The sequence below is a fragment of the Eptesicus fuscus genome, chromosome 1 (genome assembly GCF_027574615.1).
Source record: "Eptesicus fuscus isolate TK198812 chromosome 1, DD_ASM_mEF_20220401, whole genome shotgun sequence".
Lineage (NCBI taxonomy): Eukaryota > Metazoa > Chordata > Mammalia > Chiroptera > Vespertilionidae > Eptesicus > Eptesicus fuscus.
In genome coordinates, this window is record NC_072473.1 from 131328916 (window position 1) to 131347502 (window position 18587).

An 18587-nucleotide genomic window follows, 5' to 3' on the forward strand; every position below is an offset into this window, starting at 1 on the left:
GATGTTGCATGCTGAAAGACACCCCTAGCACAAGTGCTGAAAGTGATTCTTTTAAGGCTGGTAGGGGGTCATTTGATAAATGTAAGGAAATAAGTGTTTGTTTATAGATTAAATAGTACATTAGACATATCTATAATAATAAAAGCATAATATGCTAATTAGACTGTACGACCTTCCAGACACCTTCTGGATGAAGCCACAGCAGCGGGGGCCAAGGCAGAGGCAGCCTCACTGGTGACAGGAGCCAAGCGCCTTGCACGAATTTTGTGCATTGGACCTCCAGTACTGTATATAAGAAAGGTTAAAACAGGGAATCATTTGGGGATCTGGAGTGAATTAATTCAATTTACATTATGTCTAATGGGAAAAATGATTTGGTTTTAGAACAAAGCACTTCTTGAACAGCCTTCCAGAACGAATTAAGTTTGAGAACCAAGGTTCCACTGTATATTACTCAGGAGACTGATAGAATTTCTGCATGTAAAACACATAAGACGATCTGCACTCCAAGTTGTGAACTGACTTAGTACAAATGGTGTGCTTTATGTTACTCATGTTATTATGCTGGTCACATGTGATGACATGCTATGCCGTCACATGGTCATTGCTCACTACCAGTTAAGTAATACCAAAAATGGCACTGCAGGAGACATTCAGTTACTTCTGAAGACCGAATCTGTTGTTTGCCTAAGTCAAACTTTGGGACATTCCTAATTTATAGATTGGTTCCTTGTACTTACTTTGGTATTGTCTATTAATTTCTATTTCAATCTTTCCATAAAGAGACCCTAGTAAGCCCGATTATGATTTTCACAAAATTAGTCATATGTTGAATACCTAAGCATTTGTGATTATTTATTGTACAGGGACACAGACGCTACTCACAAGGACCTCTATGGGAACACTCTGTGGAGGGGTTTGGTAGTAGATTAGCTTTATGATCCCTCTGGGGCTTTTTTCCCCCCTTTTCTGGGTTGGATGAGGCTTGTGGTCTTTAACATTTCAAGTATATCCTCACTGTCATCCAGACACTGAGACTTTGAAAATTACATAACTTTTATTCACTTTAGCAGATTAACTGTGACCCAGCTTTGTTAGTTAATGTTTTACTGATCTCTTAGTGTTCAAGAGACTATGCTGGGATGTCAGGTGATGGGAAGAGGAAATAAAGGCAAGGTTTCTGCCCCCAATGAGTTGACACTGAGTGGAGCACAGCTGTGTACAGTGTACACCAAAAGCCAGGTCAGGCTGTGTGGCTTAGGTTAGGGCTTTTGGGATCAATTGTAGACATAATACAGGAAACATTCAGGGAACGGAGTGTGGGCTTCAATTGCCCTTTTGGAGCTTTGAGGCTCCATTCTATTAAAAAAAATGGGTTGGCATTTGTGAGTAAAAGCTCGGGTTGATTTAGGCCTGCCTGAAAATGACCTTTGTCTCCCCTACTCTGTGTCCTTGAAAGCAGTAAAGATCATGGGAGGATGTAGTGTCTGCTTTGGTGTTTGTATGGAGCTGCACCTAGCTTGGGAGCTGTGAATTGGCGTGTGGACCATTGGCCTGCGTGAGGCTGGTATAAAAGACTGATGACCAAAGGGACTGTGGCTTCTCTGTTATCAGCAAGACCTACAAACATCTTGGCTGTCACCATAGCAGTCATACATCACCTGTGTGGGTGAGGGGGCAGAAGAAGCTATGTACTTGGTGGCTGCTGTGTCTCCCATGGAGATGGAGCTCCTGTCCCTGATGTATTTCCCATCCTGTATTAGTCTCTAAAGCTAGGTAAACGTGTTAACTGAAAACCTGTTTGGATCTTGGAGATCTGGTTGCTGGCTTGAACCCATCACTGCAGCTGTGCTGCTGCACTGATGCCTTGGAATGAAAAGTTAGCAGTACCAGATGGGGAGATGCCTTTAGAGCAGTTGTGTTGAGGATGAAGGGGGCCAGAATGGGGGTTATTGCAATGAGAAGGTGAGAATGGTGAACATCTGCACCCATGACAAGTGCTGAGACTCCTATTAGCAATTCAGGCAAATGGTCTTGGGCAGAAGGGAGGGTAGAACTCTAACTACAGCTCTGGTGAGAGGGCTGAATGGGGTCAGAGGCTCTTCCTATTTGTGTAAACATTTTTATCTTTTTAAATGAATAAACAGAGCATGATATACGCCAAGCACTATTCTGGACACTTTATAAGTATTAACTACTTTAATTCCTTGTAACTCAATACCTTTTACCTGTATAGTTCCTTGATAAGAAAATTGAGGCACAAAGAAGTAAAGTAACTTGCCCGAGGCCATCTAGCTTAGTAAATGGTGAAGCTGCGACTTGCACCCAGGCACTGTGGCTCCAGAATCCCTGTCCTGAACCCTTCCAATTCCTCCAGCCTCTCTCGCACATTCTTCCTCATAGGAAATGAGAGGAATGAATAGATTTTTAAATGCCATTGTTGAGGACTGAGTCAGAACGCTCATGCAGGTTACAGCTGCACAAGGTTATGTGATTGGGCAGTTTGTGGAGAGCACGGATTCCTTACATGGTACATAAGTGAGGATGTCACCTACCCTTTGGCTTATACCCCTGTCCTAGTACCAGGGGAGGCCTGTGCTACAATTGTAGGGCCTCACTGGACATTTATATGACCCCTTTGCTACTCAGATAGCTTCTTCCTCAAAATTTTGGGGATCAGAAGGTGTATTTTCTCCTGTTCTTGGCATCCATTGTGTGGCATGCAGCTTTGCCTCTTTGCAGGGGAGGGGGTGAGTTTGCTTTGGGAGAAAACACAAGCAAGGTCTGAGCAATAGGTGTGCACTTGGGGATCCCTCACAGGTTCAGACATTGCTTTTGTTGTAGTTTTTTTTTTTTTTTGCCTTTTCTTGGAAGGAATCTGATTGTTAAAACATGGGCATTCTACCCAGGCCTTTTAGTCATAGCAAAGAAAGCGAATTATATTATAATACATGAATTGTTACATTACCCCTGACATCATCAAGTCCACCTTTTATGTGTGGTGGTGAATTATGTATTTATTCACCTTTTTATTTTTTGGCTAAGTGGGTAGAGCTGATGTAGCTTTTTCATCATGATTTTTAATCTTTGCCCGAAAGCGGTGACTGGGTTTCTGGGTCGACATTGCTGGCAGCCTGATGTGTTATCACAGCACTCCAGCTTCCTCACCCTGCTGGCTGAGCGGAGGCTGCTGAAAAAATTGATCAAGTTGTTGGTATTTTCATTGCCATGTTTTGCACCGAATGAAGCATGCTGTGACGGAAGCTGTCAGTGACAGTTGTCTCCATGTGGTGGCCTAACATGAGAGAAGGACACCCGCTCACTAAGGAAGGATCTTCGGGAGGTTTCCCACACACCTGTGCTTTGAGCCCACGGGAGAACCCTTGAGTAGCATCTAGTAAATCGCATTCCCATTGTTATGATGGCCTGCAGGCACAAAGAAGGGATCATTCTGTCAAATAAAGTTTTGGAGCTCTCAAATCACCTATTTAATGTCATTTTTAATGGTTTCTTTGGTATATGTACCCGTGAAAAGACTGTGATCAGCCTTCATATCTCACCTCTCTCTCTCTCTCTCTCTCTCTCTCTCTCTCTCTCTCTCTCTCTCACACACACACACACACACACACACACACACACACACACACACACACACACACACACACACACACACACACACTTTTATGTACTTTATTGATTTACGGGCCAAACAAGGTAGCATTTGGTCTGTTAAAGGCACCTAATTGAAAATACATTACACTGCTGGGGAGAGATCCCAGTCATAGGATTTGAGTACAGGAAGGACAGTCTTTGGATGATGTTGCTTAGGTCACTTGCTCATTTATTTAAAGGGTCTCTTCACACATCATAGATGAAAGAAGGCGAGAGTGCAGGATGGGGGCACACTTTGAGTGGTTGCTGAGCACTTACCCATGAGAGCAGGTGGACTGGTAAATCAGTGTGGTAAGTCAGGAAGGGAGTGAGACCAGCCTGCCCCACCCTCCCTATGACTCCTGTAAAATGGGTTTGTGGAGATGCTTTTTCAATCTCATGGTGTGGGAAACCAGGGTCAGTAGTCAAACCCTCCATGTCCCAAACTATAGGACAGACAGGACAGCAGTCTGATTTCCTACATTCCTTGGCTGGCACCATAACACTTCACTCTTCATCCTTCCATGACCACCCCTCCCCTCTGCCCCGCGCCTACGTACAGGAATCATGCCTCCAGGTGAGAAGCAGTGGTGCAGTCTCACCTGGCCTTCTGTTACTAGGATTTGGTTTTGAAGGAGGCTGCTAGAATGCTCGCAAACACGACATCAGGGGTCTGGGATGCAGCAATGGCAGCGTGAGTTACCATTTCCTGTAGAACTCCACCAGCAGGGGAGTCTGAGTGTGGTAACCTCCAGGTGGATTTTCTTTTAAATTAAAAATGATTTATTCAATTCATGGGATAGTAAGACACATAAATAACAGTTCACCTGAATAGGCTACAAGTGTCCTGCAGTTTCTGCCTGTACAAAAGGCAAGTCATTCATTCATCAACATTTACAGTTTGTCTATTTCAAGACAAAAAGCTCATGTAGTTATATTACATTAAGTCAAAGAGCATCATTAGATAAAAAAAACACACACTTGCTAGGTAAGATGTAACAATTTCAAACTTGTATGAAGCTGGTAACAAAAATAACAAAATATATACAATAAAATTTTGTAGAACTACACGGAGAAGTAGATAAATAATTGATAAGGCTTGAAGAGGACCCACAAATCCAAAATAGTTAATATTTAAAAGGACACATTAATAATCAGGGAAATGCATATGGAAATCAATCAGATTTCATTCCTACCAAATTGGCAAAACATGCAAAGCCCTATAAATATCAGGTTTGTCAAGCTGTGTAGGAACAAGAACTCCGATATACTATTGCTAGGACTATAAGTTATATCAACCTCTTTAGAAAAGTTTGGCATTATCTAGTGAAGTTAAGGATATACATTTCTTTCAACCCAATAATTCTACTCTAAGAATTAATCCCAGAAAAATCTCTGTGATCACTTGCCATATACAAAAAAGTTCATAACGGCCATGTTAAAAAAAGCCCCAAATTGGAACAATCGAGATATCTATCATCAGTGAAATGGAGAAATAAACTGTGGTAGTCATACAGTTAAATACTATACAGAAATGAAAATGAATGAACTACACTACATGCAACAACATATATGTATCTCACAAATATTGAACAACACAGGAAAATGAAGAATACATATAAATACATTTATGCCCTAGCTGGCTTTGCTCAGTGGATAGAGCGTCGGCCTGCGGACTGCCTCCAGGTGGATTTCCAAGACCTTCTCATTATCATCTGATCAGTGATGTCATCTTTCATGGGCTCCTTTGGGGGGTTGAACCCCTCATGGTAGGAACATCTACTCAAGAGGTGAATGAGCCTTCCCATGATTCTCTGGGTCAGAAGAGAGCCTGGGGTATGGAATTCCATCACAGAATCAAGCTTCTCTTTCCTCTGCTCCATGAGGTCAATCAAGCATTTCTGCCTGCCTCCCAGTTCCGAGAGAAGACATGTAGAAGAAAGCCATTTTTGCATGGGGGGATGTCCAAATTCTTCTCACTGAGCTCCACTACCATTGCATCGCTCATCAGTTTCCCGGCATCCATAGTTGCCTTCAGCTTTCCCCCCAGCTCTGAGCCAGAAGCTGCCATGGTCCTCAGCATGTCCCCAATAGCCAGATTGCAGGCACAAGTTTTGGGCCAATTTGGGGGCCTGAGTACCCTTGCTGGCCCTGGGCAGCCCCAGCAGTAGGGCCTGGATGCCTTTAGGACTCTGGGGCAGATTCAGCCACAGGCACATTGGGAGCCATGGCTGCCGAAACCTCTTACCACCATCCATGTCTTGTTTGATTACTTTCTTTAATATTTCAATTTTTAAAAAATATATTTTATTGATTTTTTTACAGAGAGGAAGGGAGAGGAATAGAGAGTTAGAAACATCCATCAGCTGCCTCCTGCACACCCACTACTGGGGATGTGCCCGCAACCAAGGTACATGCCCTTGACCGGAATCGAACCTGGGACCTTTCAGTCCACAGGCCGACGCTCTATCCACTGAGCAAACCGGTTTCGGCTAATACTTCAATTTTTTGTATGTAATACTTAAACATCATAAATGGGGTTGATAAAATTATTTTCTTGCCTCACTGAAGTTTAGTTGTTACAAATAATCAAAGAATAATTCAAGTAACTATGGTTTGGGAGGAAACAGTTCTTGTATATGAGAAACTCTAGCTCTGACGGGGTGGCTCAATCAGTTGAAGCGTTGTCCCATATCACCAAAAGTTTGTGGGTTCCATTTCTAGTCAAGGCACAAACCTGGGTTGTGGTCAGGGTGCATATGGGGGCAACCGATCGGTGTTTCTCAAATTGATTTTTTCTTTCTCTCCTTTCTTCTCTCTCTAAAATCAATAAAAACATATCCTTGGGTGAGGATTAAAAAAAAAGCAACTCTATTGTGCTCCATTTTTCTGCAAATAACTCTGTTAGCTAGATTAACCAGCACTGTCACAGAAACTAAGTGTTGTTTTTTTTTTTAAAAAGCCATAGAGCCCGTTCAGTGTGGCTCAGTGGGTGAGTGTCGGCCTATGAACCAAGAGGACACTGGTTAGATCCCCGGTCAGGGCACATGCCTGGATTTCAGGCTCAATCCCCAGTAGGGGGCATGCAGTAGACAGCTGATTGGTGTGTTTTTTTCTCATTAATGTTTCTATCTCTCCCTTCCTCTTTCTCTAAAATCAATAAAAGCATATTTTTTTTAAAAAGCCATGGATACGCAGACAATAGTGAGGTGAAGGCCTGAGATGGAGTGGGAACCAGGAGGAGGGGCTCAATGCGGGAGAGAAGGGGGATATCTGTAATATTCTCAACAATAAATATTAAAAAAATAAAAGAGCCATAGGTCACTGTATTTATATTTACAAAAGCCATAAACAAATAGGCATTTCTCCCTTATTAGGAGGACTTAAAATAGTTGTTTAGACATTAAGGCAGGGACAGTTCTAAAACATAATGAAACTAAGTTAAGGCTTTATGTTTGTTTTGAAACCCATATTCATAGACTACTTATGTGTGGGACACCTTTGCATTTTAGGGCAAAGTAAAATTAAGGCTATTGTTGTTCCTGGTATCTAGTCCCCACCCCACCCACCACCCACAAAAAAACAGAGACAAGTTTTCCTTGAACAGGATATCAAAATTGGTTTTTGGCTAATCAACACTTAGGCTAGAATAGAAAACGCACGTTTATTCTAGTGTTTGTACAATTACTAGTTCAAACTATGAAGTTATATGCTGATTGGGGATGTGGGAAGCAAAATGTAACAAAAAATGCCTCTTGCTGATGAGTGTTACCAACGGCCTTCACTTATACATTTACCACAATACATCATCATCTCTTTTTAAAAAACTTATTTGGCCACTCTTCCCTACCTGCACTAGACCATAAGGTCTGTAAAGGCATGGTCCTTGATTGCTTGGTTCGTGATTGCTCAATGATTGGTTGCCTGAGAGTCTCCATAGCCTTTGGTGGGGAAGCATGGAGGGAGGGTCTTTGTTCAGTCCTGGGCCATTACTTTAGAAGCCAGGCTATGTTGTGATAATTGCACTAATTTAAAACTGTGCAGCATCTGAAGATGAATCTACAGGAAATTGAATTTCAAAGCAAATGTATTTACTTCTTGGAAGGATGAATTTTTAAAAAGAATTATTTGCTCCTAGCTTGGGAAGCTAGAGAAACCAGAGGCTGAGTGTGCCATTTCCCTTGTCTCCTGTTCTCTTGCAGTTTTGATTTCTATCCAGGGTAACATGACCGAGGAGAACTATTTGCCTCTTTGAAAATTCCACTCTTCTCCTGGATGATTAGAATGGTAAAATGGAGACACATTGTGTTCTCTGCCATTCTGGAGAATTATTAATAAAGTCTCTTGGCAGATATCATAAATGACTTAACTTGAGAAGTAGAAAGAGCCTTATCTATTAGAGCTGTTGAATCTAATCAGACTTTTATATTAAACTCTATTAAGGATAAAATTATTTTCTGGAATTTTGTATGAACAACTCAGTTAAATCAAATTATATCTTCAAATCGGATCACAAAGATAATCACAGTTGTCAGGACTGGGAAAAGACAGGATGTGGGTGTGATGAGGTGCCTGCTCAGTGGTACCACATTTTTGTGCTTGAATCAAGTAATTGCTCAAATGCTTTCTGAGGAAGCTCTTGTTTGTGATTTTAGAACTTCTCTTCAGCAGGCAAGAATATACATATCAGGATCTTTGATTTAAAAAATATATATTTTTATTGATTTCAGAGAGGTAGGGAGAGGGAGAAAGAGAAAGAAACATCAATGATGAGAGAGAAGAGAGAGAATCACTGATCGGCTGCCTCCTGCCTCCTGCCTCCCCCCCCCTTCCCGCCCCCCCGGGATCAAGCTGCAAGCCAGGCATGTGCCCTTGACTGGAATTGAACCTGAGACCCTTCAGTCTGCAGGCCGACTCTCTGTCCACTGAGCCAAACCAGCTAGGGCTTTGATTTATTTAATAACAAACATCTTTATAACCAACACACCTGGAACCAAAGATTATAGAGCTTTTGAATGACCAGCTATTGAGGTTCTCAGTAATGACCTTAGTCGTGTTGGTTATTCATCCAGCTCCTGTCAGAATGTTGGCTGAAAATGTTGGTATTTGAGAAAGAAATGTTCTTAAAGAATATATTATTAATTCTTCAAAAAATAATTTCAGTCAAAAACATCAGGAAATGACAGATCGGATCATATTATTTTGCCCTCCAATATTTTACCCCCAGGATTGCCCTTATAGAACCAAACTAACATTATGTCTTTAGTTTTCTCTGAGGCCTACTTTTATGTGGAATGCCTTGGCATTTTGGAGAAAAATGTTAAAGTTATTGTTGATATGAGTAGTTCCTCTCCTCCCAATTTCCACAAGAACCCTGTGACAGATTCTTCTTAGAGCACAGGAGCAATGAAATACATTTTTGATATATGAAGGCTTAGGCTAGAATATGAAACTCATGTTTATTGTCATGCTTTCCATTTTGCTCTTGTCAGCCAAAAGTGCAAAATTTTAAGCTTATTTTGAATGGTTTTCTTCAGGTAACTTTTTTTGGTTGATTATGGCTTTTCTTCTGTCTTTTTTATTTCTTTAAAAATATTTGTATTGATTTCAGAGAGGAAGGGAGAGGGACAGAGAAATAGAAACATCAATGATGAGAGAGAATCATGGATCGGCTGCCTCCTGCACGCCCTCTACTGGGAATCGAGCCCGCAACCCGGGCATATGCCCTGACCTGGAATTCAACCATGACCTCCTGGTTCATAGGTCAACACTCAACCACTGAGCCACACTGGCTGGGCTTCTGTCCGTTTTCATATTGTGCTCATTGATGTTCTAATTGGATTTATGTGTTTACTTTAACTCATCAGTTGGATAAATATTTAAAGTATGTTTCTAAGGAGAATAAAGGTTTTGGATGATCCTACATCAATATTTATTAGGATACTAGAGGCCCAGTGCATGGATTCATGCACAGGTGGGGTCCCTCAGTCTGGCCTGTGCCCTCTTGCAATCCGGGACCCTCGGGGGATGTCAGACTGCTGGGTTTTGGCCTGATCCCTGCAGGCCAGGCTTGAAACCTGGCAGTTCGACATTCCCCGCAAGGGATGTAGCAGTGTTGAAGCAGCAGGTGGCTGGGAAGGAGCCCCAGCTGGGGCCAGGTGCAGCTCCGCTGCCGCTCATCCTGGCCCCGCTGTGCCTGCTGCTGCTGCTGCCACAGCTGAGCTCACCAGCCATGAGCCCAGCTTCTGGCTGAGCGGTGCTTCCGCTGTGGGAGCGCACTGACCACCAGGGGGCAGCTCCTGCATTGAGCGTCTGCCCCCTGGTGGTCAGTGCACATCATAGTGACCGGTTGTTCAGTCGTTCCGGCCATTCAGTTGTAATGGTTGCTTAGGTTTTGATATATATAGATTTGAGGAAAGGACTGCTTAGATTTCCTTGAAGAGTATTTTTTCTTAATGACTTTAAGGTAACACTTTATTACCCAAACATAATAACAATTACCAAAAGAAATATTAGGGCAATTTTTGTGGTACTGAGATTTCTATTCACTTGACCCCTTGTGTAATGAATGTCTATAACATATATGTCCATTTATAGGACTTGAAGCACACCATTCGAGTATTTCCCAGGAATATAGACTGCAATTGCAAATTTGCTTTTTATGACATAGCTCCTGTCTGCAATGTTCAATAACGTGATGGCCCCTTCCAACTATTTCATTATTTCTTTGGTGAAATGCAATGAGATTATTCTGGTGAGTGCATGTTGGCATAACTCATGTGACCGGATGTGCAGGATAGAGGACCAGGTCTAGTGTTTTTTATTTGATTTGTCCTAGGTAGCCCTACCCTTTTGGTCAGATTTCTGGCTTTATCTAGAAGACAACTGACTTTTGGACAGGGTGGTTTCCCTTTCACCAACAGCAAGAAACTGGATTCAGACCAAAAAAAAAAAAAAAAGGAAACAGGAATGAAGAAAAACTAAATTATTATCAAAATAGCTCCAAATAGGGTCTTGAAGAGAGTTGAGAATTATTTGCCTGTTGATGGTCAGAATCATTGCTTCCTGTTTGGGTACAAACCAGTTAGTCCTCCAATTTGCTGCTGCTGCTGGATATTTTGAACCAGAACAGTGAGTGCCTTCATGATAGATAGGCTTAGATCCTCACAGTTGTTATTTCAAATGTTCTTTTAGATGAGTCAGTGGGGAGTTTGAAAGCATATTTGGGCAAGGTAATTACTTCCCCTCCTCCGTGCTCCCTTAGCACTTGTTTCTACTGCAGCACTTCTGCTCTGTGCTAGAGCTTCTTATCTTACAGAGTGGGATCCTGCCTTAGTCATCTCAGGGCTCTCAGCATCTAGTGGCTGAGTAATGCAGGCAACAGGGAGTCCTTCTTTGTTTGATTTTCATTTGCTATAAGCTTAGGGACTCTTAAAAAAAAAGCATATCTTTACCGTATGTTACAGGACGGCAGAGCCCTCTAAGGGTCTGCAAACATTCGCTTTGTCAGTTAGCCACTTTAAAATGTATTGTGCATCCAGTTCTATATATGTGAGCACTCGTTCAGGAGTCAGAAGTCTCGGGTCTGAGTCACTGCTTCACTCTTTCAGTACATATTGGTACTTGAGCAGATCATTTACTATCTCTAGATTCCAGTATCTTGACTTATAAAAGAAGACTAATGCATGCATTAGGGAAAAAAATTAAGTAATGTGTGCGCAAAGACTTTTCAAGGCTAAAAAATACACTATATATCACATTTGTCATTCTTAATTAACCAAAAATTTTATTAGATCCAGAACTTAATCTTGTATCACTGGACTCATATTTGAATTGGAGGAGCAATGAATAATAACATAGTTATTAAAATACTACAGGCCCGGTGCATGAAATTCATGCACGTGTGTGTGTGGGGTGTCCCTCGGCCCAGCCAGCACCCTCTCCAATCTGGACCCCTCAGGGGATGTCCAACTGTGGGATCAGGCCTAAACGGGCAGTTGGACATCCCTCTCACAATACAGGACTGTTGGCTCCCAACTGCTCGCCTGCCTGCCTGCCTGATTGCCCCTAACTGCTTCTGCCTGCCAGCCTGATCACCCCCTAACCACTCCCCTGCCAGCCTGATTGACACCTAACTGCTCCCCTGCTGGCCTGATTGCCCCTAACTGCCCGACCCTGCCAGCCTGGTCGCCCCCAACTGCCCTCACCTGTAGGCCTGGTCCCCCACAACTGCCCTCCCTTGCAGGCCTGGTCCCTCCCAACTGCCCTCCCCTGCTGGCCATCTTGTGGCGGCCATCTTGTGTCCATGTGGGGGTGGCCATCTTGTGTGTTGAAATGATGGTCAATTTGCATATTACCTCTTTATTATGTAGGATTGTGACCATTTTCAGGCAATAGCTGCACTTTAGCCATTACAGAGAAAAACCTATTCAGTCAACTTATTCTTTTGTTTGTTTTGTTTTTGTTGTATTTTCACATGGCAAAAGGGGCTAGAGATCTGTCTGGAACCTCTTTTATCAAGTACTAATCTGATTTATGAGGGTTCCATCTTTGTGAATTAAGTACTTTCCAAAGGTTCCATCTCTTACCATCTGCTTTGGGGTTAGGCTTTCAACATATGAATTTTGGGGGGGAACACAAATGTTCAGACCATAGAAATCAGTATTTTAAAATCTAACTTAGCAATCTTTTTTTTCCAGTGTTCTTTCTTCCATTGACTATATATGCTAATCTCTCCTTTTCTCCTTGAAACCAGCTTTTTTTTTTTTTTTAGGAAAAAAATGCATATCTTAATATTTTTTTAGGGTTTTAAAAATTCATTGTTGAAAGTATTACAGATATCCTTCCCCCCCATTTGCCCCCTCTAACCCTCTCCCTTCCCCACACTATTGTCTGTCCATGGGCTATTTATATATGAATAGAAATTCTCTGGTTAATCTCTTCCCATTCCCTCACCTCTGAGACTCATCAGTCTGTTCCATGCCTCAATGTCTTTGGATCATTTTTGTTCATCACTTTATTTTGTTCATTAGATTCCACATGTAAGTGTGATCATGTGATACTTGACTTTCTCTGATTGGCTTATTTTGCTTAGCATAATACTCGCCAGGTCCATCCTTGCTGTCTTAAAGGGTAAGAGATCCTTCTTTTTTTTTTAAAAAAAATATTTTATTGATTTTTTACAGAGAGGAAGGGAGAGAGATAGAGAGTTAGAAACATCGATGAGAGAGAAACATCGATCAGCTGCCTCCTGCACAACCCCCTACTGGGGATGTGCCCGCAACCAAGGTACATGCCCTTGACCGGAATCAAACCTGGGACCCTTCAGTCTGCAGGCTGACGCTCTAGCCACTGAGCCAAACCGGTTTTGGCAGAGATCCTTCTTTTTTTACAGCTACATAGTATTCCATTGTGTAAATGTACCACAGCCTTTTAATCTGTTCATCTATGTGGACTCAATTTATTTCAGGAATGATTGGGGATTAGCCACAGTATAAATTATTTCTAGGTTCTATTTTTGTAAAAGTAAGAATTTCAAAAAGTTAAAAATAAGATTCTAATAAAATAAATAGTAAGCAAATTTCAAGGATATTTGACTGCTTAACTGGAAATAAGCAAGTTATTAGGAGATCTGATTTTATTAATGATAAAGTAGCATTAATAATCCCTAGCTCATAAAGTTATGTTGAAAATGAAGAGATAATGTTGTAAGTAAAACACGTAGTATACGTAAAGTGGGTATTCAATAAGTATTTCTTATCCTGCACTGATTGATTTGAAGCTATTATCTCTTAACACACTGAAATATACTTTTTCTGTTTGGGCCAAATTACTTAGAAGCAAACAACATCGGGGTAATATATTTTAACTGTGGTTTAGAAAAAATAACTTTTGAATATGAGTAAAAGTTAAAAGGAAGATACTATATTTAGATGTTTCACAGTCATGGAAAAAAAGGCCCACAGAAATAACCAGTATCTTTTCACTTCTTCAAAATGGTTTGAAACCTTGAGTTAATTATAGGAGAGAGAAAAATCCCCTTATTATGCTAGAGTCACTAATAATATGGCTTCCAAAGTACCACACCAAAGGGAAGCGACCAGGCTCTGGGCAGAATTGGCCTTTCCTGAGTGGACAGGTCCTCATAGATGTTCCCTCCTGGATAGGAATCCACGTCGACATGAACCTGGAACACTAACATGATCCTCTGCAGATACATTTTTAAAAATTGATTTCAGAGAGAGGAAGGGAGAGGGAGAGAGATAGAAACATCAATGGTGAGAGAGAATCATTGATTGGCTGCCTCCTGCACACCCCACACTGGGGACCAAGCCCACATCCTGGGCATGTGCCCTGACCGGGAATCCAACTGTGATCTCCTGGTTCATAGGTGGACACTCAACCACTGAACCACCCTGGCTGGGCTGCAGATAAATTTTTAATGTTAAATTCTCTACTTGTTAAGGATCAACCAAGAAAACATTTTCCTGGAGAAACCTTGTGCATTTTCTGTATAAGTGGTTGTTAAAGATGTTATCCTTTTTTGTTAATTGAGCCTTCATAAGGGGTCACATGTCAGATTTGTTTTAGAATTAGGATTAAGCAAACATTTAATTTCTCTTAACTGATTTATTTCCCTTTATCAAAATGATGCAAATCAAATGGGACACAGTGTTTTTCTTTTTGTTTCAATTGCCACGAAACCCAGGACACCATCCGTGTCATGCTTGACTGCATACTGTAACAGAAAGTCAAGGACCATTTAATTCCTCTTCTATATAGTTTAGTATTATCAGTTTCTATTTTAATTGGCTTGCTGTAGGGTACTACTGTAAAGGCTTTATAAAACAACCAGACTGTATCTGAGACTGATCCATATAGTTTAGCATTTAATTGACATCACATTTCCAAACACTTTATAAATATACGCTTTATTTATTTCGTAGGTTTTTATTGATTTTAGAGACAGAGAGAGGAAGGGAGAGGGAGAGAGAGATAGAAACACTGAAGAGACCCCTAGCTGATTGTGCTCAGTGGATAGAGTGTCAGCCTATGGACTGAAGGGTCCCGGGTTCAATTCCGGTCAAGGGCACATGCCTGGGTTGCGGCTTGATCCCGGGGGGTGGGGAGGTGGCTCAAGAGGTGGCTCAAACATCAATTCTCATCATTGATGTTTCTTTCTCTTCCTCCCTCTCCCTTCCTCTCTGAAATCAATAAAAATATATATCTTTTTAAAAAAGGAAAAGAAACACCGAAGAGAGAGAATCATTGATCGGATGCCTTCTGCATGCCTCCTACTGGGTTTTGAGCCCAAAACCTGGGCATGTGCCCTGACTGGGAATTGAACCAGTGATCTCTTGGTTCATGGGTTGATGCTTAATCACTGAGCCACACCTACCAGGCTATACACTATATTTACATACATCACATTTAGAATTTAGATTCTAAATTCTGAAACGGATATGTTACATTAGCTCTCTTAAGATGTACAATGTATAAGTTAACAGCAATGAACATGCATGAAATTCTATGTTTTGAACATGGGTAACTCTCAAAAACATAATATTAAAAAAAGGGAGATGCAGCAAAATACATCCAGTAAATATAGCAGAGAATGCTACTTGTCCCCCGGTATCTGCTTTCTATTTCTTCCATAGTAATTGAATTTTAGAAGGAGAAATGGTTTCCTAGAAAGAAAACTTTCTTTTCTAGCCTCTCTTGCAGCTATATGTGACCATGTGACCAGGTGGTGGCCAGTGGGTGTAAGAGAGGCTGTCCTCATAAAGGGAAGGGAAGAGCCTTTCCTTGTCCTGCTCTTAATTCTCTCTCCCTGAAATGTGAGCCTGATGGTGAGGCCAACACCCTGAGGTTGGTAGACCAGTAAGACATGGGGACCACCATGTTGTCTTAGGAATATTTATGCTCTGACTCTCACCTGAGAGAAATATAAACTCCTGTCTTGTTTAAGCCACTATTATTTTGGTCTTTGTTCCAGCAACTAAACCTGTTTCCTAATTCTATATGATACTATTTATGTAAGTTACAAGAAGCAAAAGAATATTATATATTTTTGGATATGTATATTTACTAAACCTTGGACTGGATATAGACTACAATGAGTGATGGTTGTATTAGAGGCAGAAGGGAGGGAAAGGCACTGGGAGGGGAAGAATACAGATTGACCTTTATGCCCTAAGCCAAGAGATTTTCTCTCTTCTGTGTGTAGTGCTCAGTCGGCCAAGGCCAAGTAGGACAGTTAAGTCAGTAATGAATGATAAAGAGTCCGTATGTTTGAGATTTTTGTGATTGCTTTATGCCAAGGTGTTTTTTGATGGCTTTTAACAGTGATTTATACCCCTGTTGGAAGTGACTAGATTAGCAGAGAACATTGGTACTCTCTGTCAACCTTAAAACAGACCTGGAGGATACAGCCATAATTGTCATTTCAGGGGTGAGCTGTGAAACAGAACTGGGAAAACAGACACTTTTGCAGTTTTATGTTAAGGCCTGTAGCACAAATGCTGCCAGGAAAAGGCTTGCAGGCTACAAGAGCCACATAGTTAGCATGAACCTGGGCCCAGAGTGTAGACAATGACATTGCCGGACCATAAGCTGAAGTTGTCAGCAGCCTGAGTGGTAGGACTAGGCTCATGTTAATCAGGCTCAGAGAGCCCAAACCTCAACCACAGTGCCACTTTATTAATGTAGGACAGTGGTCGGCAAACTCATCAGTCCACAGAGCCAAATATCAACAGGACAACGATTGAAATTTCTTTTGAGAGCCACATTTTTTAAACTTAAACTTCTTCTAACGCCACTTCTTCAAAATAGACTCGCCCAGGCCGTGGTATTTTGTGGAAGAGCCACACTCAAGGGGCCAAAGAGCCGCATGTGGCTCGTGAGCCGCAGTTTGCTGACCACGGATGTAGGAGAAGAGAGTTGGCTTGAAGCACAGCAGATGTAAGTTGAAGCAGAGCGGAGTATTTTCTCTGTGTAGACAAGCAGCAGGGAATCCCGGGTTGTCATCAGAAGGTTACTTATGACAAAATAAGAACAGAGGCAATCGCTTATGATATGCTCATATATAGACTAGAAAAGGTTGATGGGTCCTTCTCCTCAGTAGGGATAGCCTTGTATTTTTCCCACTGTTGGCCAGGGAAGGTTCTATGTCCTTTAAGCCAGTGGCTGTATGGATGATCTCACCATCTGACTTTTGGGGGTTTGCATTTCTTCCTCTTTTTTTTCATAGTATTTATTTCCCAAACTGGTTACCATTGAGTGGACTGGATTTCCCCCAAATGAATTTCAGGTGCATTCCAGGTGGGTCACTTGCCGTTTGGGGATTCCCAGGCTTCTTCAGGGCACACAAACAGCTAATCCCCTAGTTTACTCCCACAATTTGCCAATTATATCTAACATATGGCAATTTTGCTGCCTTACTCTGAAGACAACCTTCATTCTCTTGCCTTTAAATCTGTTGGGGTCCTCATATCTGCTCCCCTATTCCAGATGCATTCCAGGATACTTTTAGTAGTATTTTTGAATGGGGTTCTTCCTGTCATGTAGGAGGTTTTTCTGACTGCCCAGTTGTCCCTGTTTTCACTCAGCTTGCTTAAATGGGGAGGGGCCAGTCCTTGTTCTTTTAAAAAAAATTTTTTTTTTGATTAAGGTGTTACATATGTGTCCTTATTCCCCCATTATTCCCCCACGCCCCCCACTCATGCCCTCCCCCCCCTGGTGTCTGTGTCCATTGGTTAGGCTTATATGCATGCATACAAGTCCTTTGGTTGATCTCTCCCCCTTACTCCCACCCTCCCCTACCTTCCCTCTGAGGTTTGACGGTCTGATCGATGTTTCTCTGTCTCTGGAACTGTTTTTGTTCATCAGTTTATGTTGTTCATTGTATTCCATAAATGAGTGAGATCATGTAGTCCTTGTTCTGATAACTTTCTTTTTACTCTCTGATCTGTGGTTTCAGGTATCATTTTTACATAGCTGGCTTACAGGTCTTTATGTCCTGTATGTAATTTCTACAATACAGTCCTGAAACCCGCTACTCTGAAAAATTATTTTTGTAGTAAGATAATACTAGTACATGCACCAGTACAGAATTCAAAAGTTCCAGGAGAAGACAACTGAAAAATAGGCCTCCCTTTGTCCGTGGACAGGAATTTGTCCCGTTCTCTTTCTTGGAAGCAAATGTTCTCATCCTTTGAGCTGTTTCCCCCTGAAGGTAGTTCGCTGTGAAATCAGTTTAGACATAGCACCTTCCGTTTTTAATGCCAGTTTGGCCACTGGACATTCTCACTTCTGTAAATGGTATCCAAAGCCTTGGTGTCTTCTTTTACTTCTCTTTGTTCTTTTGCCTCATTCGTATCTTAATCACCATATTCAACTTATTCACGGTGCATTTTGCAGCGGATCTTTCCTTTCTGTTACATTAGATTGCTGTCTGCACCCCTCTAGATTGTGAGGTGACCTCCCTGCCCACACGGCATTCGACTGCCGGATGACTCAGTGAGAACTGTGAGCTCCCACTGCTGTAATACAAGTAAAAGGATGATCACTAGACTCTCTACCAGTGCTTATGTTTTTCTTTTCTACAATTTTACCTTTAATTGGATTATGGATTCGAAGGGGATAGGAACCACTGTGCACTTTATGTGGTAGGGTTAGGGTTAGTGCTTTACAGGGCCTGATACATAGAATGGGTTCTCAACACATATTTATCACATGATGATATGAACATTGGTTTTTTGTTAGTTTAAGTAATCAAGATGTGGAGATTTTGTTTGTAAAAACATGGAAAAAATTACTGGCAGAGAATATAATGGCAAGAAGATGAGCAGGGAACCTGCTGTATTTATGATGGTTTATCACATTTTCTTTTCATTGAAACCTCTTTTCTTGCTCTGTAATATTGCACCATTGTCCTA

General features: G+C 41.6%; 1 protein-coding gene and 1 pseudogene across 1 annotated transcript in view; one reads left to right on the forward strand and one right to left on the reverse strand.

Annotated features, from left to right (window-relative positions):
* SLC9A7 (solute carrier family 9 member A7) overlaps positions 1–18587 on the forward strand; it is a 118208-nt gene that overhangs the window by 20349 nt on the left and 79272 nt on the right. The gene's annotated exons all lie outside the window — the stretch shown is intronic.
* LOC114226891 (adenylate kinase 2, mitochondrial-like) lies at positions 4268–5880 on the reverse strand (annotated as a pseudogene).